This window comes from Protopterus annectens, chromosome 6.part1 (genome assembly GCF_019279795.1).
Source record: "Protopterus annectens isolate FY-2018-M chromosome 6.part1, PAN1.0, whole genome shotgun sequence".
Lineage (NCBI taxonomy): Eukaryota > Metazoa > Chordata > Ceratodontiformes > Protopteridae > Protopterus > Protopterus annectens.
The window spans coordinates 158619705-158647361 of NC_056738.1; the positions used below are offsets into that span (position 1 = coordinate 158619705).

General features: G+C 39.3%; 1 protein-coding gene across 5 annotated transcripts in view; it reads right to left on the bottom strand.

Annotated features, from left to right (window-relative positions):
* The window catches only part of B3GALT1 (beta-1,3-galactosyltransferase 1), a 2392726-nt gene that overhangs the window by 1412407 nt on the left and 952662 nt on the right, over nucleotides 1-27657 (bottom strand). The window lies entirely within an intron of this gene.

Below are 27657 nucleotides of genomic sequence, written 5' to 3' on the forward strand. Positions count from 1 at the left end.
ATGGAATCTATATTTATAACCTGAACACAGAAAAACTGATAAGAATTGTTTTTTTGGACTTCTTTATTGAACTATACGATATAGTAGTCTTGACAGATTAAAAAAAAAATCAGTCTGTCATTTTTGAAAACAATAAAATAATCTTATTATACAAAACAATTTCACATAACAAGCATTAATCTTTAAATTCAATGCAATATATCTACCAAGCTAAAAGAACACTGTATTTATGCTTAGTGTAGAACAGACTGACATCAGACAATGGGTTTTAAATGAAACAACACTAGCAGAGGGCATCACTACACCTGTGCTGTCAAGACAAAATCCAAACTTCGCTATATATAGAAGTGATCCCACCTACATTTCAGTTCCTTTATAAAACAGACTAAGATTGGCATGTGCTAGTTGCTGTTAATGCCCCCAAATCTCCAGGAGTCACTCATGTCTGGTTACTCATATATGATAAATTATCTATACAGATATGTAGGTACATATGCATTTATATATGCAGAAATGTTTTGACTACCAGGATGCCCACTGGGTTTAGTTCCATTTTCAGTGGAAATTTCTACAAATAAACGACATGACTGTAATTCTGACAACAGAGTTGATGACACACATGGGCCAAATAAAGCAATATTATATATATATATATATATATATATATATATATATATATATATATATATTTGGCAATATTTACTAGTAGATGAAAAAGTAAATTTCCGGTGAGAGTTCTGCCAGAAAATACTAAATACATTTCAGAAGCCTTGTACAACACAGCTATAGCTCTTAAGTTGCACAGCTCACAATGGCAGACCAGGTAAGACAAGCTGAGAGGACTTAGAAGTTGTCATTCTTTATTTTCTTTCTTTTGTTCAATAGAAACTTGTCTACATGTACAATTTACTCTTTAATGGAGCAAGATTTGAGTATTTCCTTAAACACAGACAAGCTGTTCTCTGATAATGAAGTGAGGCTTGTTCTACAAATACCCAACAGAGTTTCAGAGTTTCCAAACAAAGAAAAGCTGTAGAAGTTAACATTCTGTGTTTGTTATAGATGATTATGCCACATTTACTTAAATATTCTAGGAAGCGAAGACCATTCTCTTAAATGAACAGGGTGGTGGGCATAATGTGGGGTAAAATGTAAATGCATAACTTAGATGAAAGAAATCAAGCTTCAGGGCTACACCATCCATTTCTGTTTTACACAATCAAACATATGGCAATCATAATTTGAATGCTGTTTCTTTATACCGTGAGAAAGGTTTGAAACAAAGGATCCTCTATTTTTCCTATTTGTTTATTATCTGGTTTAATATTTGTTTAATATCTGGTTAAGTGTATTGTACCAATCCAGAGTTCCTTCAGTCATAATCCGAACAAAGCATTTACTGTGAAAAGAGGAAATTTAGCAAGAGCACGCAGAGAGAGAAATTTATCTACACATCTAGAAAGAGTTGCTACTGTCAGACTTTTTTAAGCAATGGTATTGCTACTTCTTCATCAGTTTTTTCAAAAACCAAGACACCATGAGTTCAAAATACTTTCAAAGTAGCAGGAAATATCAACCTGTACTTCAGTTTTCTTTATTTGCACTCTTTTCTACTTTTAAAAAATAGCAAAGACTATATAACTACCGGAGCATAATCATGGCCAACATAACAGGAGATGGTCAGACTCTGGTCCAGAGGAATAAAGACATGATTGCACCCAGATGACCCATGTTCAAGTAGATGCATAGATACTGCACGGACCAGGTACAGGAGGATGGGAGGGAACAGCTGATGCTATCTTGGCCATCCTGGGTGCAGGGAGGTAGCCTAGACATGCTGCAATTGCAGAATTAAGAGCCAGATGAGTTTGATCTAGTGGTGCTCATGTGTGGGAGCATGCATGCACCTCCTGAAGGCAAACACAGTGAAGATAAGAAAGTTGCTGTGGAGTTCAGGGGATGTGACACACTAAGGTCGTCAATCTCCTCACTGTCTATGGATGTGGACTGGGTTGTGTCCAGGGGAGGCTAAAGTGGGTCCAGAAGGCCTGGTGAATGAGGACAGGAGCTGGTTGCAGCTGATGATCATCTATGGGGAGATAAAAAAAAATATATATATATATATATATATATATATATATATATATATATATATATATATATATATATATATATATATATATATATATATATATATATATATATATATATATACACACACACACACAGTTCATGCAGCTATTGATATACTTCTGTCAGACTGACACAGCTGACAAAGTACTTTCTCTTTCTTGTAATATGTCAAAAAATTCAGCCATTATAGGCCAACACATCCCTATTTTACACCTGACCCCGGTATTGGTAAATACTTCACCATTAAAATATCCAATCAGTCTTTGCAAAATCTGTCCAGCCCATCATCTTAGTTCTCACATAGGCCATCAAAACTAAAATTTTTCTCGAACTCTATGCCATATCATCTTTTAACACCTTTCTTATCCTCCTTTTCAATGAATTGTTCTGCCTGTTCAATTTATTTTGCTAGCTGTGTGGCCTTGTCCAGAATCTCAAATATTTGGCATTTCAAGTCCCATGGCCATTTGATTATCATGCAAGATCTCTGAATACATGCCACCTCGGAATCACTTAACTATTCTTAGTGACAGTCACAAAGAAATATGACCACTGTACCCTGACTCATGATTTTCTACATCACCAAAGTGATCAGTTTCAGCTGTTTAGTCCATTTTGACCATTATTAATCAATAATAAAAAAAAAAAACTACTTTACTCTTCTTCTTACTTTCAAATCACTCCACAGAATATGCAGTAGCAAACCCTGTCATCACAGATACCTCATCCTTAATTCATGCCTACCTACAGTCAAGCCATTTTTTTTAATGAATATGTAGCAGCAAGTGTGTAGCCTTATGTATATTCATTGATTTCTCCTATTATATGCATATTTTTTTCCAGTATTTTTTATTGCTATGACAAAAAGAAGTCACACAACAGCATATCCTTCAGGTGGACTGGTTGTCTCTGAACCCATTACAAGTATTGTGACCTACACAAAGTTACAAAATCAACAAGGTACAGTATGTACAAATTACTGAAACTAAGAAAACAATAAAACATCCCCAAATGAGGGAATCCGAGGTAAAATTCCACCTTTATTGAAATTCATAAAACATTGTATTAAGTGCTTTCGTCCCTACAACCGGGGACTTCATCAGACTACATTTCCCCTGCTTTCAGTAACAATTAAATATCCCTCTTTCTCATACGCTTGATTAAATCATTCACCAGTCGAATTACTAAAAACAATTTTATACCATAATATAAAAAGTTTTTAAAGTAGCCAGTATTAAAAAGTTTAATTAAATATTTATATCATCATTTTAAAAAGTTAAATAAAACCCATATTTTCTAATATTGTAACCAATCACTGTGCTATTCCAATCAAGTGTAAAATTAAATAATAAAAATATTCAAGTGTCTATAACCTATTAGCCTTTTCCTTCAACACAGGTACAACAGAAATAAAATCATTTTACTCGGGGGGGGGGGGGGGGCATCACCACTAATCTTTGCTGCCACTGGGTTTCTCTCTTGCTTAATATATTTTTCCAGTCACCTCCTCTCGGGCTAACATTAATATGTTCTAAAATTCCAAAAGCAAATTTCCTAAACCCATTACATTCAAGGGAATGTTTAAATACAACATTGGTCTCCATTTTGTTGCTAATATCATATAGGTGCTCATATATCCTGGTTCTCAAAGCTCGTTCAGTTTTGCCCATGTAAAAACGGATGCAATTTTCACACTTTTCCAGACTACCCTACTGGTAGTACAACTGCCCCTTTAAAACACAGTTTGACTCCCTATTATATTATCAAGGGAAATCTCAGCCTCCCTCATAATATATCAACATTGGTTGCAATCCCTACAGGCTTTGGTACCTTTCCTACTCTGGTTGTGCATTCATTTCTAAAAGTCTCTTAAAATTTGTACCTGTTCTGTTGATGAAAGTGGGTCCATCACCTATTGTTTTATATATTTCTGGGTTCACTTTAAATATATTCCAATTCTTCTTAAGGACATTTTTTTTATTTCCCTAGAAAAGTGATTGTATTGTACAATGCAAGCCTTCTCACAGTTATTTGGAGCAACAGAATTTTTAACTAGGTCATGCTCAAGCCCAATATATAAAAGAGGTTTGTATTTACCCCCCCCCCCATTCTTTATTGACTTCCTCAATAATCTTGTCCACCACTTTTTGGGATATTCCCTCTCACAGAACACGTGCACTATTTCTGATAGCTCACCTCTTACATCCTCACAATGAGAGGTCATTGTCCACTCGAATGGCCTGCCCCTTCACCAAGCTCCTTTTCTGATTGATAGAAAAAGTTAAGTATGAGTTAGAAAAAGTTTCTTTTCAACAGATGTTGGATTTAAAACCTTCCCCAGTATGATAAAAAATCAGTAGTGCTGTTAAAATAATTTATAACGCTGTCTATCTCATCCTTTTCCTTTCTACAAAATACAGGTATCGATCTTGTAGACTGCAAGCATATTGTTTACAGAAAAGAAGATTGAGGCAGAGTCGTTTGTAAAGAAAGAAAAGTTGGCTGTTAGTAGGAACTGACATGAGTGGGAAGCCTTGCAGGGGAAAAGAAAAGCAAAGCTGAGTTGATTGCTTTTGAATACAAAGCTGACAAATACACTGAAAAACTAGTTACTACAGTGAGCACAGTGAAATCTTAGCAGCCTACTGAAGCAAATTCAGAGTATGGTGTCTTGCAACAATGAAAAAGTTAAACTTCTTATCCAAACTAGACATTTCTTACATTTGTAGCTTGTCCTGTAGTTTAAGCAAGTGAAGAACAATGTGCACTGCTTACATGAACTAGCCATTTCTTCTATTAATGAATTGCACTACATTTTAAATAAATGAAAATCTCTGTCTGGTAACCATTTTCTGGAAATAACTGTAATGCATCTGAATATACCGTTTTCACACAAAAAGCCAAACATTCTGTATGTGTAAACTCTTCTTCTTAAGGTGTACAACAAGATGTGCAGAATGTGGAAAACAACATGGAATGATGGAGGTTTATACAACACTGAATTTTATTATGAGCTATCTGGAGCAAACTGTACTATTTCACACAGAAATTAATCGTGGTCAGTTTTGCTAGTGATAAATTTTGTATTCTGTATAGAACTGAATTCTATAAACTGCTTTCTAAGCAGTAGAAATAAACGTCTGACAAATGGGTGTATGAAACACCCACATAAAAAGCAATTATTCCTCTGTAGTGTATTGTTAAACCAAAATAAGTGGTATATACAAAGAATATATTTATCCTGTACTCATACAGGAGCTTGTCCCAGTAGTAGGAGTAGGCCTACATGTTTGCTAAAGGGTAACCTAGAACGGAAGTTCTTTCTTGGTGTTGTATTAAAGCACAAATAAACAAAAAGCGGTGTGAGATAAAATTGCTTTAACTGGCCATGAGTTACTTGTACTGAAAATAAGAGGCAAAAGAAGTATTAATATCAATCAGGACAATACTTGTGTTATTTTCATGGAAGTAAACAGCAAAGCTCTACTGAGGTACAGGAATATGAGTTAACCACAATTAACCACAGACAGTAACACTGGACAGCTATGTCTGGTTAAACTTTGCACCAAAGTGTCTCTGATGCACATGTGCAAATTGATGTTTTGCAGACCAGTATTGCAACTAGGCAATGTGAAAACTTAGTTGGAAATGATGGCATAGGCTTTAATAGATCTGGAAGAGGAGGTAATAAAGGGCATAACTTTGGTTTCAAATTAGAAAATGTTAAACACAAATTTGTCCAAAATATAATGAAGCTAATTACAAGAATTATACCAATGAAACAAAAGAATGAAAAAGCTAGACAAAATAAGACACTCTCTCATTGCTGTATACTTTTGCAAGATGAAGTTAAAGAATTAACTAAGAGTGTAGAGGTACTAAAATGAAGTTAGATGATTAACTAAGAGCACAGAAATGTTAAGAAAGGCAGAGAGTATTGTCATCAAACAGAAAGAGATAAATGTGGTGCAGAAAACTGTTTCTGGGCATGAAAATAAAATAAAATAGCAAAGAGTTTTACAAGGCTGTTGGCTGACCACAAAAAAAAAATATATGGCTGATTAATTCATAAGGCTTTCTGATCTTTTTGTATACAAAGGGACACTGACATATCAAAGTAAACCTGAAAGTGGTAACTCACTAGACATCATAAAAGACAAAAGGAAAAAAAGTCAGTCAGACATTAATAGACATTGTGTGATTATAAAGTGAAAAGGAAAATCTATGCCAGGAATACAAAATTCCCTGTCTGACCTAAAACTGAACTACCAGAACAAGAAAGGTGAGAAAGAGACAGTAAAAGCACTAGAGTCAGGTAGTGAAGTCCATTACTGTACACAGATCTGAACTCAATAGAATGTAAATTTAAAAATATAAATGAAAGAAAACAGCTGCCAATGACCAGAGGGATCCCACAGCCGTACCTCTCAACTGTCCGGATTTTCCCAGAGTTTCCAGATTTTTGTCTCATATTTTTGGTCTGTTCCTCATAAAATTTGTGATTTTCTGACAAATCACTTGGATGATCTGAGGACTGAAGTAACTAATGATATACATTTATGTTTCAGATTTCATATCCTTCACAAAAAATGCATGCTAAGGCAAATCATGTTATTCTACCAACTTTTGAAGCTTATAAGAGTAGTACTTAAAATATGACCCTATTTCTGGTCCTTTGTCTCACCATTCTATCATGCACTGTCCTGATGTTTTGTACCAATATACATATTTAAGTGTATACATATACATACCTATTTAAGTGTATACATAACATATATTTAATCATCTTTTTTACCAGCATTCCTTTCCAGTACACATGTATAAAACATGTTTTACAGCTTTTCATGCATCCACTGTATATTGCTAATTGACCTAGTCTAGTTGGACACTCCTAGTCAATAAAATTAACAAATAAATAAATAGACATACTTTGCATATTCCAAAATGATTAGCCAAGAGAAATTTTGCAGTACCCACATGTTATTACATTATCAAGAAAATCATAATACTGTATTGTGAACCGAAAAAAAACATAACTCATTATATCTGGTTTTATTTTTTCGCTGTCATACTGGATTTTTTCCATGTTAAAGGATGTCAGGAAATGTGAATCATTGTAACAAATAACTGGAATGCCAATTATGTGATTACTACCAGTACGTGGTGATTAACTACATGACAAAATGAGTTACCATTCAGCAGTATTAAGGGATAATGTTTTGGTCTAGGGGATGTGTGCTATAACAGCACTTTCACTGAAGTCTTCAGTTTTATAATACACTTGGTGAGCATTTATGATTTATTATAGAAGGTCACCCACTGTTTAACTGAAACAGCAATAAACTAAACTGCAGTTATTCTCAGAGCCAGGCATGCAATTTCTCATAAACCGACTCATATGGGGGAAAAAGTGTTGAAAAATAAATTGTTTTTATTGGGCTGATTTTATTATGCCACAAGTATCATGCATGACCATGAGACGTGTAGCATTCAGTTAAACATTTGTTGTCAAGAAGTAACATGCCAATTAGAAAATAAGAAAATAAAGATGTGGATGGCAGCTAGAGAAGGGGATACTCTTTTACCAGGAACACTGCAGTATACTGATTTTCAAATGCAACAGGACAAACAAACAAATTAATTGCATGGATGCTGAGGCTGGGGAAATTAATGCATGGGGCTTCTACTGTAGTGTAATATAAAGTTCTACTAATCCATGCAATCGACTCCAAACATACCACTGAAAAGGAAAGCACATCATTTTATTTTGTTTCTGAAACTGACTGAATTCAGGGTTGTGAGACTCAACAATCCCTTAAAGCAATTCTGAATTTGCTAAAATTACTACTAAAATGTCTTAACAGGTGTTTTAATACTTGAAAATTAATGCACGTTGACAGGGTCACTAAGAGTGTCATCCTGCTGTGGGTGTTGTGGTAAACAGACATTCCTCCATTTCCCACCTTCTGCGTATGCAAATCAGTTTATAATTTATTGTAACAGTTTTGAGAGATATATTCTCAAATTTTATATGAAGAAATTAATTTGGTGCCAAATTACTGTTTGCCATCTGCTTTATAGTCTCTACAAAATGGAACTGAAATGATCATATCAAGTTGCAGTGTTTTTGAAAAACTGTAACCTGTAAAAAATATTCCATACTTCAGTTTCTGAACCAGAATGTAGGATAATCTAAAAAAAATTCAGAATAAACTAGTCTATGAAGTTAAGGCAATAACAATGAGCTATGCCTACAACCTTAAAAGTCTCCATGTATATGTGTGTAAATCAACATGGATCTATTCCTTTCAAATGACATACAGTAGCTGAAATAGAGATATCTGACTTTTTGACTTTGCAGTAATAAAATTTAATACCACCCAAAGACAGTTACTAATGATTAAAAAGTACAACAGCCTACTGCCATTACCACAGCAAGCTTGATAACACACCCTCTACACAAAAAAACACTGCCTGAAATTATGAAGATCCCTACAATGGCATAATCTGAAAAAATAAGTGACGACATGTGCCCTCTCATATATGCATACAAAGAAAGTAAAGCACATAAAAATAAATAAATCAAAGATATGGTTTTACCCTTCATTTAATTTCTCCATGTCTTTTGGACTGCTAATACCATGACTGGAACGGACCCCATTCCTAAGTCAAAGTATGATTGAAGTTCAAGAAATTAATATTGTTTCAGTCTTTGATGTTAGAAAGTGCTCTTTGCAGCACCCACATGTCCTTTATTGACTCTGCAATTTATACAAAGTTACATCTATCGGTATCATATCTAAATATGACTGTATTTTTTTTTATAAGACCCATTGCTCCTACTGTTACTGAAACTGTCTGGGTATCCTTCTTCCACACCGTCCTCATCACTGCCTGCATATCTTGGTATTTTATGATTTTGTGTCTCTCTGCACATAAGACACTTGTAATCACTGGGTGTAGCAATTTCAACAATTAAAGCTACTTTTGTCTTCTTTCATGGACTACTATATCTGGTTTCCTTGCATTTATTTTTTTAACTGTTGGCAGTAGGTGATCCCATCTGATGTAAACTTCATCATTCTCTATAATGCTTTTTGGCTCATGTTCCCTATGCTACATCAATATTATAAAGTTTGCACAATCCCCAGTGCAACAGTCTTCCCAGAATATTATGCCTTTAAATATACAATACCTTTGCCATAACTGTATCACATCCACCAAGAAGATATATGGCTGCTTTCAGTTCTGTTTTACAGAACCTATAATTGTCTGTTTCCTCCACGTGTTCAAATCGATTTTGTAAACCAACGTGTATGTAGTCGATTATCCTGGGACACCAATATTAATCTTTTATCTTTTGGTTTAATTTCACTTCTCCTTAACAATTTTTGTGTTAGAGCGTGATCGCCATGAGGATGCTCCAGGAGTTTTCTGTACATGCAACTATATTTAAGCCTTTTCCACATTTTGTGCCTTCTCATCTGACCCTTCTTATATTTTTTCTTTTGTTTTTTGACACAGTCAGTTGCTACATGATTTTTGTCTACTTCTGGTTTGATTTCCAATCCCACTTGACACATATATGCTTCTGGAAAGTAATATTAGACCTGTTCTCTTCATGTTTTAAAACCTTCACTATGTTTGGATCTGGTGAAGTCAGCAGATATGTATGCAGCCCTATGATTGCAGATCTATACATGAAATCAGTTTCAAGGAGGCCCATACGTCCTTCAGAAACAGGAATATATAGCCTTGGTATATACTGATTTTTATATATCCATACAAATATAAATATATATATATATATATATATATATATATATATATATATATATATATATATATGACTGCAGTGGTGGTGGTGCGGTAGCGTTGTCGCCTCACAGTAAGACGCTGTCCTGTTTGATTCTCAGCTAAAGCGTCTTCTGTGTGGAGACATGCGTGAATGGGCGTACCTTCATTGAAGGTTGTGCATCAGGGGTGGCAACTCGGCACGTAAAAATCTACTGCCAATCATTAGCGGACCGGAGTTCCGCTGTGGCGACCCCTAACCGGGAAAAGCCAAAGGATACAACATATATATATATATATATATATATATATATATGTGTGTGTGTGTGTGTAAATTTTTATATATATATATATATATATATATATATATATATATATATAAATTATACATGAATTTTATATATATATATATATATATATATATATATATATATATATAAATATACATGTGTGTGTGTGTCTATACACACACACACACATATATATATATATATATATGTGTGTGTGTGTGTGTGTTGTGTAAATTTTATATACATATATAATATATATTTTATATGCAGTCATGCAGTCTATGGTATGCTAAGCTATCAAAATGATGTTAGCATAAGCAGATTGCTCAGTACACTACACTGATAAAATCCTTTGTGAGAGGCCTGACTAAAGTATGCTCTGCACAGTGGCCAAACATTCACCCAAGGGTGTTGCAACTATGTGTTTAGGAAATAAACAGTTGAATGGAGAATGAACACAGTTGTGAAACTAGCTTTCATGTTTAAGAACTGCAAGGGCATGAAACCTAACTCCACACAACCAACATTTACTAATATGTCAGGACAGGGGCTCTGGTCTTTTGGTCCATACCTCTGTCCCAAATAGCAAGAATAATCATTAGGTAACTGGGCTTTATATCACAATTATAAGCACACTGGTGATTAAGCTATAAGCAACACTACCCATACCCTAACAGGCTCCACACTGTACAGCAGACAGCAGAGTTAGAAACACAATCTTTCCATGGGTTCACTCATCTCCCTCCGGCCTTAGTGTTCCACCTTGCAATCTTCCAAATATTAACCGTTTCTTGGCTAAAACTACTTCACATACATACACATATGCGCGCGCACAGACACACACACACACACACACACACACACACACACACACACACACACACACACACACACACACGTACATTAATTTTGCTTTTAAAACATGATGCTACTACTGGTAAGACCAACCTAACACACCCAGCTCACAATTAGTGTCAAATCTTCTTAAAATGAGACTCGGTAGCTAGAGCACAAAAATCTTATTATCTTCAAAAGGTGGATGCCAGCTACTTAAATTCACCATGTTTGTAGAATTAGTCATCTCTCTCTCTCTCTCTCTCTGTCTACCTATCTATCTACCTCAGCACAAGGCTGACTGTCCAATATCCTAGTATTTCCTCCATTTTCTTTCCCAGCTTAACCTATTCCCTCTCAAATCATGCACACCTCTTTTTTCTCCCTTTTCTCAATTCACCTAAATCTTTTCTAACATCTTATCTCCTCTACCACACTCTAAACTCATGTTATACTCTCAAAATTATTGTACCTCCTTGCAATGCTTCCCTAAATAACCCCTATGCTTTAACGTTTTCCCTTTTAAAGTATAAATCTATTAACTTCCTGCAAGAATTTAGAGCTACCAGAACTGTTTTCACTGAAAAATATATACCCGATTTGTAACATTTATTTTTTCTGAGAATTGTTTAAATTCATTTATTAATATAAATGAATTGTAATGGATCTTTTCTACCTAGGCCAGTGCTGAAAATAGGATTTGATCTGTTGGACTTTCCAGGAAAACAAAGACAAATAAACAAATAAATCTTTCTTTCTTTCTATCTATCTATCTATCTATCTATCTATCTATCTATCTATCTATCTATCTATCTATAAAGAGGCCAGCATACACACACACACACACACACACACACACACACACACACACACACACACACACATATATAAATTAGCCAGCCACCCATAAGCTTTTGAATAATGAAATTATTTTGCTAAGGGAATAAAACAGCAATATAATTTACAAAGGAAATATGTAAGCAGGTATGCACTTGCACAAAAATGTGAAATTATGTGCTGAATTCATAACATTTTGCCTCATCATGAAAAGTGAAATTGAGTGATGAGCAGGATGTGTGCAATTTAGAAAACCAAGCATCATAACTGGGCCAGCTGAAATAATATGAACAGCTATTATTATATGCTAGTGACACCATAAAGAAGCATCATGTGTGATAATGAGGCCAAAGAATATGGAAGAACAACTCAAAAGTGTTTAAATGCTTCTCGGTGACACTGCACTCACTTCAGATCTGTTCATGGACAGATGCTTGTGTTCAGGCTTTGTATGGTAGTATACAATGCAGGGGGTTACTGTAGCCATTACAAATCTGTATCTGCAACATTTCATGCCCTCCATAACACTGAGAATTGGACTGATACTACATAGAGAGGGACACTATGCAACAAACAGTGGGCATGTGTCAGCATCACCTGTAACCATATGGGAGTTGTGCAGTACCCATCCAAGTAGATGCAAAGGTATGTGTGGTTTTACATATACCAGTTACACAGACATTTCGGTAACCAAGTGGGGGCACAAGTGGGTGTATCTCAGGCATTTGCCTTGAGGATACTCTACCAGTTCCCGGATGCCACGCTTCAGCATGTGGGAGAACAAATGTGGTTCCCACTTTCTACACAGGGAGAGTAAACACAATGCAGGACTTCTACGCTTTAGCCCAGTTCATAGGGGAGTCATAGACTGTACCCACATTGAAATATAGGAACCAGCTGGTGAACTGGGAAGGACATATACAAACTGAATGGGTATCACTCTGTCAACTGTCAGGTGGTCTGTAATGCACACGGTATCATCTACAATGTGAGTGTAGAACAACCAGGAGTTTCCATGACTCTCACATGTGGCAAACATGTGACCTTTATCATCAGTTTGCCAGATATGGTTTCCCACAGGGGCATAATGTGGGTAATGCCAGATAGGCAATGGAACCCAGGCAAATGGTGCTGATTAGAAATTGTTATGACCAAACTGATAATGCTTATAACCATGCCCTAGCAAAAACTAGAGGCATCACAGAAAATGTGTTTGGGTTGCTGAAGTCAGGTTTTCACTGCCTGGATAAATCTAGGCTGTCCTGCTGTATGCCCCCACCACAAATGCAAAAACACTTACTGTGTTTTCTATGCTACAAAATATAATGGCTAAAAAGTAGTTACAGTAGGGTGACCACTTACAGGAACCTTAGTTCTAAGCACCACAGGAAGCAGCAGCTGAGACAGTCAGAGGAGGAGACGGCAGCAACAGATGACCATGCCAGATAGAGATGGGCACAGTATGCCATGGCATTAGGAAAGAGGCATGGACTACACATAGCTTTACAATATAACTGTAACAGGTACATGCAAGCAAAATCTGAGGGCAATGCTACTCAAGGCTAGAAGTCTAAACCTCAAAATGCATTCACTCGAGGCACACCTTACAATGGAGAACATCAACATCTGTGCAGTGACAGAGACCTGGTTCAAGGCTCCAGAGAGCACCCCTGCACTACCAGGCTATAATTCATGTGACACCTTTTGGCCACCTAACCAGGACCAAAATACTAAAGGTGGAGGCGTGTCCATATTCATTAAGGATATCCACACCTCCAGGCTAGTCGTTCAGCATAATGCATCCGAGATTATCCAAGTGCAACTAACTCTGGGCAAGACCACAATACAAATTGTAACTGGCTACAGATCTCCCACCATGCCCCAGGATTCCCACTCCTAATTTCTTGATACACTGGAAAATATTAGGGTACAACTCAACATCCTAATAATGGGTGATTTAAACTACCCCACCATTAACTGGGAAAACTACTCATGTACCAACTCTTTTGCTCAACGTTTTCTGGCATTCATAAATTCCAATGCCTTGGATCAACTTATCTACACCCCCACCAGGAGCAGCAATATCCTAGTCATTGGCCTAGTTGGTCATTACCAACATGGGTGACCAGTGTTCCACACCAGAGTTCAATTCCTCCTTGGTCAAATCCAACCACAAGCTAATCACCCTGGACATAAACATCCCACCCCCACCCCTCATTAGGGAAACCACCGTAAAAAATTTCTCCAAAGCCAACTTCACGCTTCTTAAGACAGAAGTAGCAAACTTCATGACACCCATGCAGACGGACAATAGAGGTACAACTGCTGAATACTACACAAACGCACTTTATAAGCACTTACATGAGTGCATGGATCGTGCTATCCCTAACAGAACCAAGATGCTATCCTCCAAGATGCTATCCTCCAAAAAAAGGAAGCCAATCTGGTGGTCCACTGCCATAAACAAACTACAACAGAAAAAAGAAACTGTTGCAAAAAAAAGTAAAATCCCATGATTGGAGGAACTCCTGGCCAGCCTCAGTAAGAAGCTGAGATCCCTCATAAGATCCTCCAAAGCTAGTTATGAAAACAAAATCACCACTGATTCTAAAGACAACCACAAAGCATTCTATAGCTATTCAAGAATCTCAATGGCAACACTCAGATCTGCTCTGAGTTACAGCACAATGGCACTAGATATACAGAACCAACCGATATTGCCAACATCCTGGCAGATGGAAATTATTTCCCCCCCTCTCACCCCCCTAAAGGGCCCATCTCTATACTGGAAGAATGCAAAGTTCCTGTAATCATGGCTACACAGGTAAAAAAAAACACTCTCCAAAGCCAAGAACACAGCATCCATGGGACTTGACAACATCCCAGGCTGCGTTCTACACGAACTACAGAATGAACTGGCACCCCAACTAAAAGCACCATGTTCAATCATAGCCTCACCTCAGGCTTTGTGCCCACTGAATGGCGCACAGCAATGGTTATCCCACTCCATAAAGGGGAAACCACCATGGACCCCAGAAACTACCGCCCCATTAGCCTAACGAGCCTGGTCTGCAAGGCCATGGAACGTATCATCATGGAACTTATAAGGAAAGACAATGGCAATCTCCAAACTCTGGACCCCACCCAGTTCGGGTTTGTAAAAGGCAGATCATGTCTCCTAAACCTAATAGACTTCTTCGAAACAGTCACCAAAGCTGTAGACGAGGGTAAGGTGGTTCACACAGCCTATCTAGATCTCGCCAAGGCTTTTGACACCATCCCCCACTCTGAAATTATAGATAAACTCACTAAACAAGGTATAAATCCCTATGTCACAAGATGGGTTGCCAACTGACTCACTGACCGAACCCACACTGTGAAAGTAGCAGACTCCAAATCCGACTTCAGACCAGTGACAAGTGGAGTACCACAGGGTTCAGTCCTGGGTCCTCTCCTGTTTGGTATCTACTTTTCTGAAGTACAGGCTAACACAGAAGGTCTTTCACTAATGAAGTTCGCAGATGACTGCAAACTAGGAGCCATAATCGAAACTCCTAACAATGTGGACACCCTACAAAAGGGCCTCACTGAGACAGATGCCTGGTGTCAAAGCCATGGCCTCAAGCTCAATGCCAAAAAGTGCACTGTCATTCCCTTTGGTAAAAACTCGGTACTCATGAGCTACCACATAGGTGGTAGTCTACTTAACACTGAAAGTGTGATAAGAGACTTTAGGACACAGGTGGACAGTAGTCTCCCTTTGATAATGACATTGCCACAGTACTCAGGAAATCCTTCTACATGGTACACCTCATCACAAAAGGTTTCTCATGAAGGAAAAAAGAGGTCATTGTTCCCCTCTACACGCTACTCATTAGACTCATTATAGGGTACAACACCCCTTTTGGTATGTACCTCACAAGACATCTACAACAACTGGAAAGGCTGCAGTAATACCTCACAATGAGGATTACCGGCCTCAAACAGATACCCTATGCAGACCGTCTCAAAAAATTCCAGCTTTACTCCGTTGCATATTGCCTACTCAGAGGCGATCTCTGCCTAACATACAAAGCTATGTCAAACCCAGAGCTATTGGGCATGCTCCACTTAAAGAAATCCCAATCCCTCCAAGCTACATGCTCTAGGGACCTAAACCTTGTCACCACAATAAACAGAACATCCTGGAGGGATAGATTCCTGTCCCACAGACTTCCCATACACTGGAATAAACTACCTACCTATATCAAAGAAAGCTCCTCATTAGCACTCTTCAAGAAAAATCTTGATGATTGGATGGGAAATGGGAAATGGGAAATTCACCCTGGAGATCACCTCTGTGGCTCTGCACGACAGGGGCAAAGGAAAATAATTTTTTTTGGGTGGCGAAAGCCAGGGTACCTTTTTGGCTAGGCTTATATAGGCCCTAGGGCCAATAGCCTAGTACCTACATATGAACCCATGAACCTATAACTATACAAGAGTTAAGCAGTTAACAGTAAAAGTGATGTATGCCAAATACCAGACTGTCCTTACCCATGCATAGATTAGACATGCCGTGCATCATACATAGGAAATCCATGTCACAGCATGCACAATACAGGGCACAGTTGTTACCATATGCACAGCTGGACAAGGGAGTACAGAAGTACATGTCTTTCACAGGGAAATATGTGAGTTGTGGTGCTGAAGTTTAGCAAGGGAATGGGGTAGCCTACAGGGATAGCAGCAAACAACTGGCATTTATTGGCCTTACACCTAGAAGGGTGATACTATAACAGATTTTGCATTAGCATGCATTTTTCTATAGGGTATGAAGTCTGAGACACTACAATCTATCATTATTTTCTCACTTTAGACTTTCGTGGCTTGCCAATGATTTCCCAGACAACCACAAGTCTTTGAATGAAGACACCACAAATATGATACAAACCTCTGTACATTTTGCAAAAGGTCTGTACAGTTGGGAGGAATGGTAGGCACTGTGTAGGTTACTCCAACCTGTGTAGTGTTCATATGGGTGGCCCTCCTGTGCATGACCTGTCCAGCTTTCTGGCATTAATGGATATTGACATCTGGACATGATGTACAACTCACACCGTAGATGTAGCTGACATGCAAAATAGTTGGCACTGCATTTCATGGAACATGGCCCTGTCTACCACAGTACTGTACCCAGGCCATAAGGACACAACAGCCATGAGAAGTTGCTGGCCACATCTTGACAGTATTCCCCACACATATGCATAGCTCATTGACCCCTTCATACTGTGGACATGCAACAAGTTATCATGTTGATTGGGACAGCCCTGGCAATGTGTGCTCTGCTGCTATTAGCCTACAAACTTACATGTTACTGCATTTCTATGGGAATATGGGGGGGGGGGGCTGTCAACGGTACACATTTGCACAGAGTGTGCTGATGAGTCTATATCATGAAATCAAACTTCCAAAATGTCGAACACCATAAGTTCGAACTTGGAAGATCGAATTCGGATAACATCAAAACTTCAAAACAGCAAATTTTTTTCCCAAGGAAAAAATTTGCTGTTCCGAAAAACACACACATAACACAATCACACCAAACACCTTCAAAACCTGCACTAAACCTAACATACACCACTATCTATGCACTATCCTTAACCCAGCCCTAACCCTAAAGTCCGTCACTACTGCACACTTACCTGCCTGTGCCCTAACCCTAAAGTCTGTCACTATCGCACACTTCCTGACCCGCGGCCTAACCCTAAAGTCTGTTACTATCGCACACGTACCTGACCTGCACCCTACTACCCGTTCGTACACTTACCTTGACCCGGTCTGAAAATGCCAAAGTCGCAGAAATGGCCAACCAAATTCTTTTCCTGCAAAAGAATTTGGGTTTCCGCGGCTTCGACATTCTCAACTTTGGAACTACCAAGTTTGGCCTTCCGGTATTCAGCGTTCTTAACATTCAATTTCACGACAGGAACCCGTGCTGATACTGGCTTTACATTTTGGTTCCATTTAGCATAGTATTGTGCCCTGTCTTGGAGAAAAGAGGCATATCACTAGAGACCACAGGTTAGATTGTAATACCATACAATTGAGTTTCAGACTTATACCCCACAGAGCCTTACTGCAAATGCAAGGCCTGCTATAATATCACTGTGTAAGTCTGTAGGGGGGTATTCCTTCATTGTCGCCATTTCTAGGCCTTTGCCAGATATTCCTTTATGGTTTTCTATGGCTGACTTGCTGGGTGAGTCTGAGGGGTGAGTATGGGATCCCCACATTGGCATCCATGCATGTGACCTAGGACTCCCCCCCCCCTTAGTTGCCCCCCCCCCCCACACACACACACACATATACTGCAGTGGGATTTGTCACCTTGAATGATACTGCATAGTATGGGGAAGCCAGTATTGTGCAGACATTTCCTGGTGTCCCACATAGCTGCCAGTTGTCTGCTGCTATCCCAGTAGGCCTCCCCATTCCCTTGCATGCCTGCATCATTACCATAGATATGCTACCAGAACATACTAATACATTCATTTATTGTTAAGAAGACTGACTTACCTTGTACATGCAGCAGTTGTGAGGACAGTGCTTGAGGTCTGCCTATGTTGGATGCACACAGTACACTGCTTATACATACTAAGTTACAGGTAATGCGATGTGTGTGTCATCCATTTTACTGTGTGTGCGAGTCAGAGACAGGTGTCAGTCTCTGGGTCCCTAGTGTGTGTGGTATTTGCGCTGCCTCTTTGCCAAGACCTGGGCATGCTGGGCATGCCTCTGTCTGCCTACAGGAGCAGTCTCAGGGGCTTCCTCCTCTGAGTCCCTCTGTGCCTGTGGGGACCTTGGCAATGGTGGGGTGCTGTGTGGCCCTTCCCATTGCTGTTCCTGCTGCAGCTGTTTCCACAGGATAATATTGTGTAGCATGGCACATACTATGAACATGTGTGCACATGTGGCTGGAGAGTACTGCAAGGTTCCACCAGATATGTCAAGGCAGAACCGTGACTTGAGCATCCTAAACACATGCTCTATAATGATCCTGGTTTGTGTGTGTGCCTCATTATGGCATTCTTGAGTGGGTGTGTGTGCATTTCTAATGGGTGTCATCATCCACGGCTCCAGTGCATAGCCAGCATTCCCCACCATATGGCCATATGGGGTGTCCCCACTGGCAAATGCCTGGTACAGCTGTGATGAATGCCAGATGTGGGAGTCGTGATAGCTTCCAGGGCTGCCAGCACAGACATTCATGAGAATGTTCTGGGCATTGCACACTACCTGGCAGTTGATGGAGGGAAAGCCCTTATAAATTATGTAGACCCTACCCTGTTCACCGGGTGGTGCTTTGATGTGAATGTGCATGTAGTCTATCGCATTTAGTACCTCTGGGTTTTCTGCTACCCAGTGGAAGAGACGCATATTGCTGGTTCTCTCCTCACAGGTGTTGGGGAAGTAAATGTGCTCACAGGCATGTGGTAGGATGGCATCCAGGAACTGGTGGAGTACCCTGGATGCAGATATCTGTGAGACCCTCATGATGCCCCCGGTAGGTCTTTGGAAAGTACCTGTAGCTAATATTCTAAAGGTTACACATACCTTGGTATCCACTGGGATGGGTTCCCCTCTGTTGGCTCTGGGTCTGAGTTGAGGCTGGAACTCAATCAATGATTTGCTTAAGTATGTTGCCGTCCACCCTGTAGTGCTCTACTATCTCCAGACCATGTAGCCCCTGGTAAGTTACCCTGGGTCTTAACACTCTTCTCCTCCTCCTCGGTCTGGGGCAGTTGTCAGCATTATCCTGATCACCACCCTCAGCCTCTAGCATATTCTGATGGATCAAAGCAATGGCAGCCCCTAACATTTTTTTGGATAAAATTCCCCCACAAGTACACCAATGGTGCAGAGTTTGTGGGAAAAATTAGACTGAAAGGTGTTTGCATAGTTTATACTGTTGTGCTGCAGATGCTGCCTGTATGATTGGCTGACTAGGATGCATTCCACCTGCCAGCTATGTTATTTGTATTTGATTGCTTTAATTCTGCTATTTCTTTTTTTTTATTTTTTCCCTTCCCATTTTCGCCCCTTTTATGCCCTTGCGGTGCGCCGCGCAATCCCAGTACCCAAATGTAAACAGTCCTGCTATTTCCAGGTTTTTTTTTTCTTTGTTTACACATGGTGCATGCCGCACAAACCTGTTTAGCTAAAGTAAACAAGGAGAAATTGCCCTCCCCTGAACACAAACATGCTCTTCATTTCATGGAATAAGTCAATACGGCCTGAGACACAACCCCTTGCTTAGTTGTGCTTAGCTAAGCTCATCTGGGAGCTGTGGAGCACCAATGTGCTTACACCAAGCATGAGACACCCCCTTTTCATGTCAGCTGCTTACACCACTGCCTTATAGCTCCTACATGATTAGGTGCAGTTTGGCACTTGTCTTTCTTTTTGTGATTCAGTAAATTTCCCTCATTAGCATACCCCACTGCCTTAGTCCCTACTTACAGCACTACATCAGAGCCTTTCCCCTTAGCAGCAACTATTCCCTGCTATTGTTTTGATTCTGCATGCCATAGACTATAATGGCAAAATGCAGATTTCACTTAGAATTGCCTTTCACATTTTTTTTTTTTGGCACGATCCTGTTTGTGTGCCACTGCCCTATGCTTAAACGGCCGAGATCAGCCCAAAAAAAATAAACTTTGATTTTTATAATTTTGCAACACTTTTCCATGTCAATGGCCATATATATGGCTATTAGCATGACAATGGATTATAATACATACTTTACTTTGAGCTGTCATGCCTCCGTTTTGATTTTTGCAGAAATGTATTCAGCTAGTAGCCGAATACATTTCTGCATGCTACACTATTCTGCCACGGATGCCTGCCTGCTTACTGTATCGCTAATTGACCTCATTTGCATGGTTTTCAACAGCAAATGAGGTCATTAGCATAATCTAGTCACGTCTGTGGCAGAATAGTGTTAGCAGGCTCGTGCACATCCCCAGGTTTGTTTACCAGATCGCTCGGTGGCCATATTCCGTGCAGGAATATCTACACTATTCCTGCAGGGAAAAAAAGCATTATTTTATCATGGGGTCTGTCTGGCCCACATATAATAAGTTTGATATCAGCACGAGATCCTGGCATTGATGGGTTGAGATAGAAGGCTAGCATGGACTCTAAAACAGCCTTATAAATAGAAGTGTTGGTTTATGAATATTGTACGGTTAACCACAGTCTATTCTGTCCAATATGTACAACAAAACTGTATATGTGTAAGCTTATCTGTCTCTTCTGTTAAACTCTGCATATACTGAATACCTTGCTATGTATGAAAGCTTCTTTTATAACTGCCAGCCAAATAATCAGTCAATGTTCCATCTGATTCTCCTATTTGTTACTACTGTAAATTATTAGATGCTGTAAATACCTACTTAACAAATGTCTGTTATCATGTATGTTGTTATGGAGGTTTTCTCCCCAGGCCTCCACTGAAAATGGGCTCACACCAGCCTAGTGGACTTTCCAGATGAACAAAAGCAAACAAATAAATAAATTAATATGTAAACAAAAAGGTCTGTTATATATTAAGGACTCATGAAGTGACTGTTAGGATACAGTCTGTATGATATCATCAGGGAGAAGTAACAGTGTTGTGCAGTTATCAAGGTTGGGAAAGAAGATATAAGATAGTGGATAAACAGCAGTAATACCACTAGATTTGAAAGATTAAGTACATGGGGAAACTGCACTATTAAGTATACCAATTTGATAACAAAGATCTTAACAACTGTTTCCCTTCTCCAGATGAACTGTCATTTATTTTGATTACTTCACCCTTGTTCTGACTCTGAAGGGGACAAAAACAAATAGACATTGGAATGACAAAAAAACAGCAAAGGCCAGTGAACCAAACTTATTATAAATACATACACTCTAGCACCCTGGCTCAAAAAAAGCCTTCAAGGTGTCCAAATGTTGCAGAGGATATGTACGGAGCATTTTGAATGTGATATATGCACTTTTATTTATGGCACAATTCAAGATCCCATGGTACAGTTCAGATGTGTCCACTCAGAACATCAAGAAATATGCAAACTGCAAGGAAATATATATATATATATATATATATATATATATAGATATAAAATGGTATTCACAATCAAGCTTCTCTGACAGCTTCTTATAAAATTTACAAGCAAATCATCTTCTAAGCTTTCCATTAAATCTATGTAAACTTCATCTGTACACAAACTTATATCAGACCCAAACATGTAAAAGATATTTTCGAGCCTGGCTGAGTTCAGTGTATAAATGCAGGTTTGTCTGGCAGTTGGTAAAGAAGATTAAGTCTATAAATTATTAATAAGATGCATTCTGTAGTCCAGTGATTGTTTCCCTCAGCTTCTATGGGCTCAGTCTGGAAAAGGTTTATGTGGCTCACTGTTGTATCCTGAGTAACAAATGCAAACAGTCACAAGTGGCCTGACATGCCACACAAATGTAACCTTTTGCTTTAAGCTTTCTGATAAGTGCTTCTTGGAATTTAGAGAAAATATACTGTTCCTCACTCCCCCAGCATTTGCTACTAAAATGTCCAAATATTCAGAACATTTTCTTTACTTTGCTTTGTACATCTTTAGTGTAAGATATATAAATTGCCAAGACATATTAAAAATGAATCACATACACCTAGACCAGTTAACAAGGATTTTTAACAATTATTGAAGTCCACCTGTGTTAGGAATGTACCATAAATGCACTTGTTTGAGTAGATTCACTGTTGCAGCCCTTACTTTTAGGATTCCCTCTGCAGGTAGCCAAACTGACCAGCTCAACGTCTGTAGCTTCACCTTTCCCCAGGGCTTCGGCCAAGGACTTTCCACCAAGACAAAAACATATTAGTGGTAAAAGAGGTATGTCAGCCAATGCCATCTTTGTATCATTACTACCCTGGCTATATCTAGGTAGAAGTCCTTGGCACCAAAACCCCAGTGGACCAGATGGAAATAATTCTGTGCATCTCATTTCCTCCCCAGAGATACCCAACCACTATGTCCCCCTCTAGGAAGTAGACACAGATGCAGATAAAATAGGGAGGGGGTTGGTAGGGAAATGAGAAGGAAGATATATAGGTAAAGGACTTGGGTGGCATCCCTACCCCACATAAACCATGAGGAGAGGTCAGAGGAGAGGCTAGGTAGGATGATAACAGGACTGCAGCATTATATCTATATCATCTACCTGTATGCTAAGCTCCTTAACACAGCTTACCATGCAGTCCTTACTTTTAGGAAGATTCTCAAAGCACAGAAAAAATAAGTTGATTAGAAGAATATAATCAGGACATAAAACAGTGTAAGATAGCAGAGGCCCTGGCTCTGGTGGCTACATCTAAACTGTAATGTCTTGAGAAGGTGTAAACAGAAATTCAAGTCACTGCCTCAACAGTAGTATACATGGTGACATATCTATGGAAGACTACTGGTGGCTGCAGTGGCTTTAGTGGAGTGGGCCCTGCTGTGTCCTGGAAAAGATTTTTCCATGACCTATGCAACCAATGGATAAGCAACAAGCAAGCCATTCAGAAAAGATCTGTTTCTTTACTGGTTTCCTCTCCTTCCCTTTTGGAAATGAGACAAATAGCTGATCAGTCTTTCTGAGTCCTTTGGTCCTGTGTAAATACAATCTCATTTGCATATGCACATCAAGGGAATAAAAGGTCCTATCTTACCTGTTCTGTGGGTTTGGAAAGAAAATTGGTAAATGAATAGCTTGATTAAGGGATAGCTCAGAAACCAACTTAGGCATGAAAGAAAGGTTAGCATGAAGGGATACTCTGTCCTGGTGGAACACTATGGAATGATTCTTTAGACATTAAAGCTTGGAATTTAGAAATTCTCACCAAAAGCAGTGCCATCTAAGGCAGACACTGGATTGTAGCTGAAGAAGCTGGTTCAAAAGGGGCCAGGATAAACATTGTTACAATCTCATGGTGATGCAGTCTCTTTTCTTGGTGATTTCAGACAGAAGCCCCCCCCCCCCTTAAGAAACTGTTTAACAGAAGCCCTGAAGAAAAAAAAGGTGGGTCCCATGGGAAGACGGGCTGAAATAGCAGAAGCATGTACTTTGACAGACTTATAAGCTAAGGCAGTTTTGAATAGGTCTGACAGATATTCCAGTACCATAGCCACTTTTGGCTTTTTTGGGTCTAGGTTCAACAGAGGGAGAATCTTTTTACATTTAGCTAGGTAAGAGTTCCTTGTGTTTTATTTCTCAGCCTCCCTTATAATATTTAGGACATCCTCAGATTACATATGCCTAAATGGAATCAGTATAAAACCATTCAACCTGTCAGCTTAAGGGTGCCCAGGTTTAGGTGTAAAAGGGACCCTTTGTTTGCAGTTAGAAGATCTGCACACTGACATACAAATATTTTGTTTCCTCTTGCCAGGCTCCACAGCAGAAGGAAAAAGTGTTGTCTTGACCAAAACGATGTTACTACAATTATTTTTAGCTATTCTTCTGTGATTAAGGATATAGCAGGAAAGGAGTATAAAAAACAGAAGTGTTCAATTCAGAGAAAGGGTGTTTATTTTTCAAGCTTCTGGAGTCACTTACCTGCAGCAGAACTGTTTGAATTCCCTGTTCAGAGGGCAGACAAACAAGTCTGTTTCTGATACACTCTATATACTGTTTAGATCCAGAAAGACATTCCTGCTCAGCATCCATTTATGGCGTTCTGCTTGAGATCTGATTAACCTGTCTGCCAGAACATTTTGTTGAGAGGGTTTGCAGACTGCTGTAAGAGTCATGTCCTCCTCTTAAGCTGAGCCCCTCCTCCACGAGGCTTGCACAGCCAGCCTGCACAGAAAGTATGAATGAGTGTCTCCTTATTTGTTTATGTACCACATCACTGCAGTGTCTGTCATTATCTGTAGAACTGCCACCTTTAAGTGGCTGAAAACCTTCAGAACAACCATGAATGTCATTGTCTATATTATGATTATGTTTTTTTCCTCATCTTGACAATCTATGTCCCCTGACCTTAAAGAGCGCCCACATGAACCCCTAAAGCTACATCTGAGAAATCAGTGGTGAGGGTCAAGTAGGTTTGGGTGTTTTAAAAGGCATCTCTTAATTTCAGCTGCATCCTTTCTGATGCAAGACTGAAGTGGTCTTTAAGGAATGAAAATTCTGAAACCATCCATTTCTTAAGGACCACCGAAGATCGTCATCTATAGGTAAGTCATCAGTCTGTGGAACTCCCTTGCTGATATAATTTTCTGATGAAAAATGTTTTAGAAGTACAGGATCAGATGAGAGGTTTGTTGTTTAGGAGGAAGGCTCTGTTAATTGCGATGTCCAGAAATAGTTCAGGTATGAACTGACTTTGTTGACAATGAGACACAGATCCTTAAAGCAATTTAGGTTGAATTCCAAGCTTCAAGAATTTCTTACTTCACTCTACTAGGATAGGCCAATCTTCTAAGTATGGGGAAATCTGAATGTCATTTGTCTTGAAATATGTAATTATTATAGCCAGGCATTTTTGAAGAGTCTGTGCAGTATAGAAGTCAAAGGGCAAGGATGTGACTTGGTAATGTTTTCTCCCTGTTGCAAATCTGAGAACCTTCCTGTAATGGTTGGTAATGGGGATATGAAGATATACATCCTTTAAGTCCAAAGTGAGCTAAGTAGCAGGAAGGGTAAAAGCCTTTGAAGTGCTATCATTTTGAATGCTGGCACAATGACAAACCTGTTTAGATAAGAGAAGTCTAAACTGGGTGTCCACGTGTCTTCTTTTCTTGGGACTATAAACAGTCTTAAGAAGAGCCCTTGTCCTTCCTCTTGAGCTTGGACTTTATCTATGGCCCTTGACTTCATTGAGTGTCTTTAATGACTGCAGCGATGAGGCCTAACTGATCGCTAGGAACAGGGAGAATGCCTCAGTATTATTTGTTAAAATAAATTTTACATAATAAATCTTACATTGTTTAGAATTGTAATTTGTAAGCATTTTTAAGAATGTTTATTATCCACTGATCCTAGTCAATGTCGTTTCATCGTTTTGTAAAGGAAACTAAGTGTCCTCAAACTCCCTCTGCTGGAAAAGGGACATTTGACTGTGGAAGGGTAGTGGTTTGGGATAGATTGCAGGGGTAGCCTGACTGAGTCATGGCTGATCCCTCTGACAGAGTTGGCCCTGACTGTCCCCTATTCTTCTCCTTCTGTCTGGTTTACTATTCTATTTTGAACATTCCATTTTTCCATTTGTCACATCTGTTTCTGTACTGTTTAGGGTATAAGGAACAAAATTTAGCTGGATAGTTCCAGCTGTATTTAGGAGCTTGGCACGGAAAAAGATGTTTCACAGACTGCACGGTCTTGCCCTTGCACAGGTGGTCCAAAGAGTAGATCTTTCTCCAGAGTTGCACTAAGGAACTACATTTCAAAATATCTGGGAGGGGCTGAGCCCTCAACCGGGCATGTCTCCAAATAACAGACCCTGTGGCTGCTGTCCTAGGATGCATCCTCAGAATCATAGTTGCCACCCCTCCATTTTGTTTCCGGACTATCTGGAAATCAAACTGATTCTCCGGTAGTCCGGAAAACACTGAACAAACTCCAGCATTCTGTTTCAAAAAGGAAAAAGACTTTCGGAGTTTGTAAATCGACTGACTTACTTTGCTTTTTTACAGAAAAGCATAGTAAATCAGCTGAAAGCAACCAGCAGGAATGGAAAAAGAGGGCATTCCCCAGCGAGTGATGCCATCATGACATCACAAAATGGGCAGAATGTAGGTGGGAGAGGGTTGTGTGGGCGGGGTTACTGGTAACGCAAGGGGTGTGGCTTTACTCCTGTTTTAGCCACAATGGAAGGTGGCAACCCTAATCATAGCCACAGTTTTTGGAGTGCTTGGCAACCTAACATGAGAGATTATCTCAAGCATTTGTTATTTCAGATCGTTATTCCTCTGCCTTAGCTCTCATTTCCTCCAGCATGGATTGCTAATAGGAAAGCACATGGGATTGGCAGTTTACAGTTCAGAAAGAAAGGGCAGCAGAGGTTAAACGTTTTTACCAAATCTGCTGAGTATTCATGTCTTTCTATCATTGGGAGTAGAATTCCTGGATGGAACCAGCATTGCGCCATTGTTTGTAGAGGACATACTGCACACCTCAACTTAGACTGACTTTAATGGCAGGAGTTGCAAAAGTGCCTTGCTGTGCCCAGAGTCACCAGACCTGTGGTGGCCCTTGGTCTCCCAATATTTCTTCTATGTCTCTTATCAAGGTGCTTCTTTTACAACATAACATTTTTCAGTGTGTGTGTGTGTGTGTGTGTGTGTGTGTGTGTGTGTGTGTGTGTGTGTGTGTGTGCGTGCGTGTGTGTGTGCGTGCGTGTGTGTGTGTGTGTGTGTATGTGTGTGTGTATGTGTGTGTGTGTATGTGCGTGCGTGCTTGTGTGTGTGTGTGTGTGTGTGTGTGTGTGTGTGTGTGTGTGTGTTGGGGGGCTAATACCATGGTAACATGAAAGCAGGCGCATGGCCCTTTTTGGAGATATGAACTTTTGTAGAGACTACCACCTTTATTCAGCTTGTTTCTCATAGTTAAACTTGTATAATCTGGATGGGAGTCCACATAATACTCTGGACCAAGGCAGTAGTACAGACTGTGGAAGTCTTTCTGGGAATCTGCTTCCCACACACAATGCAGTTAACACTTTTACAAATACTTCAGATTCAGATTTCATATCAGAATC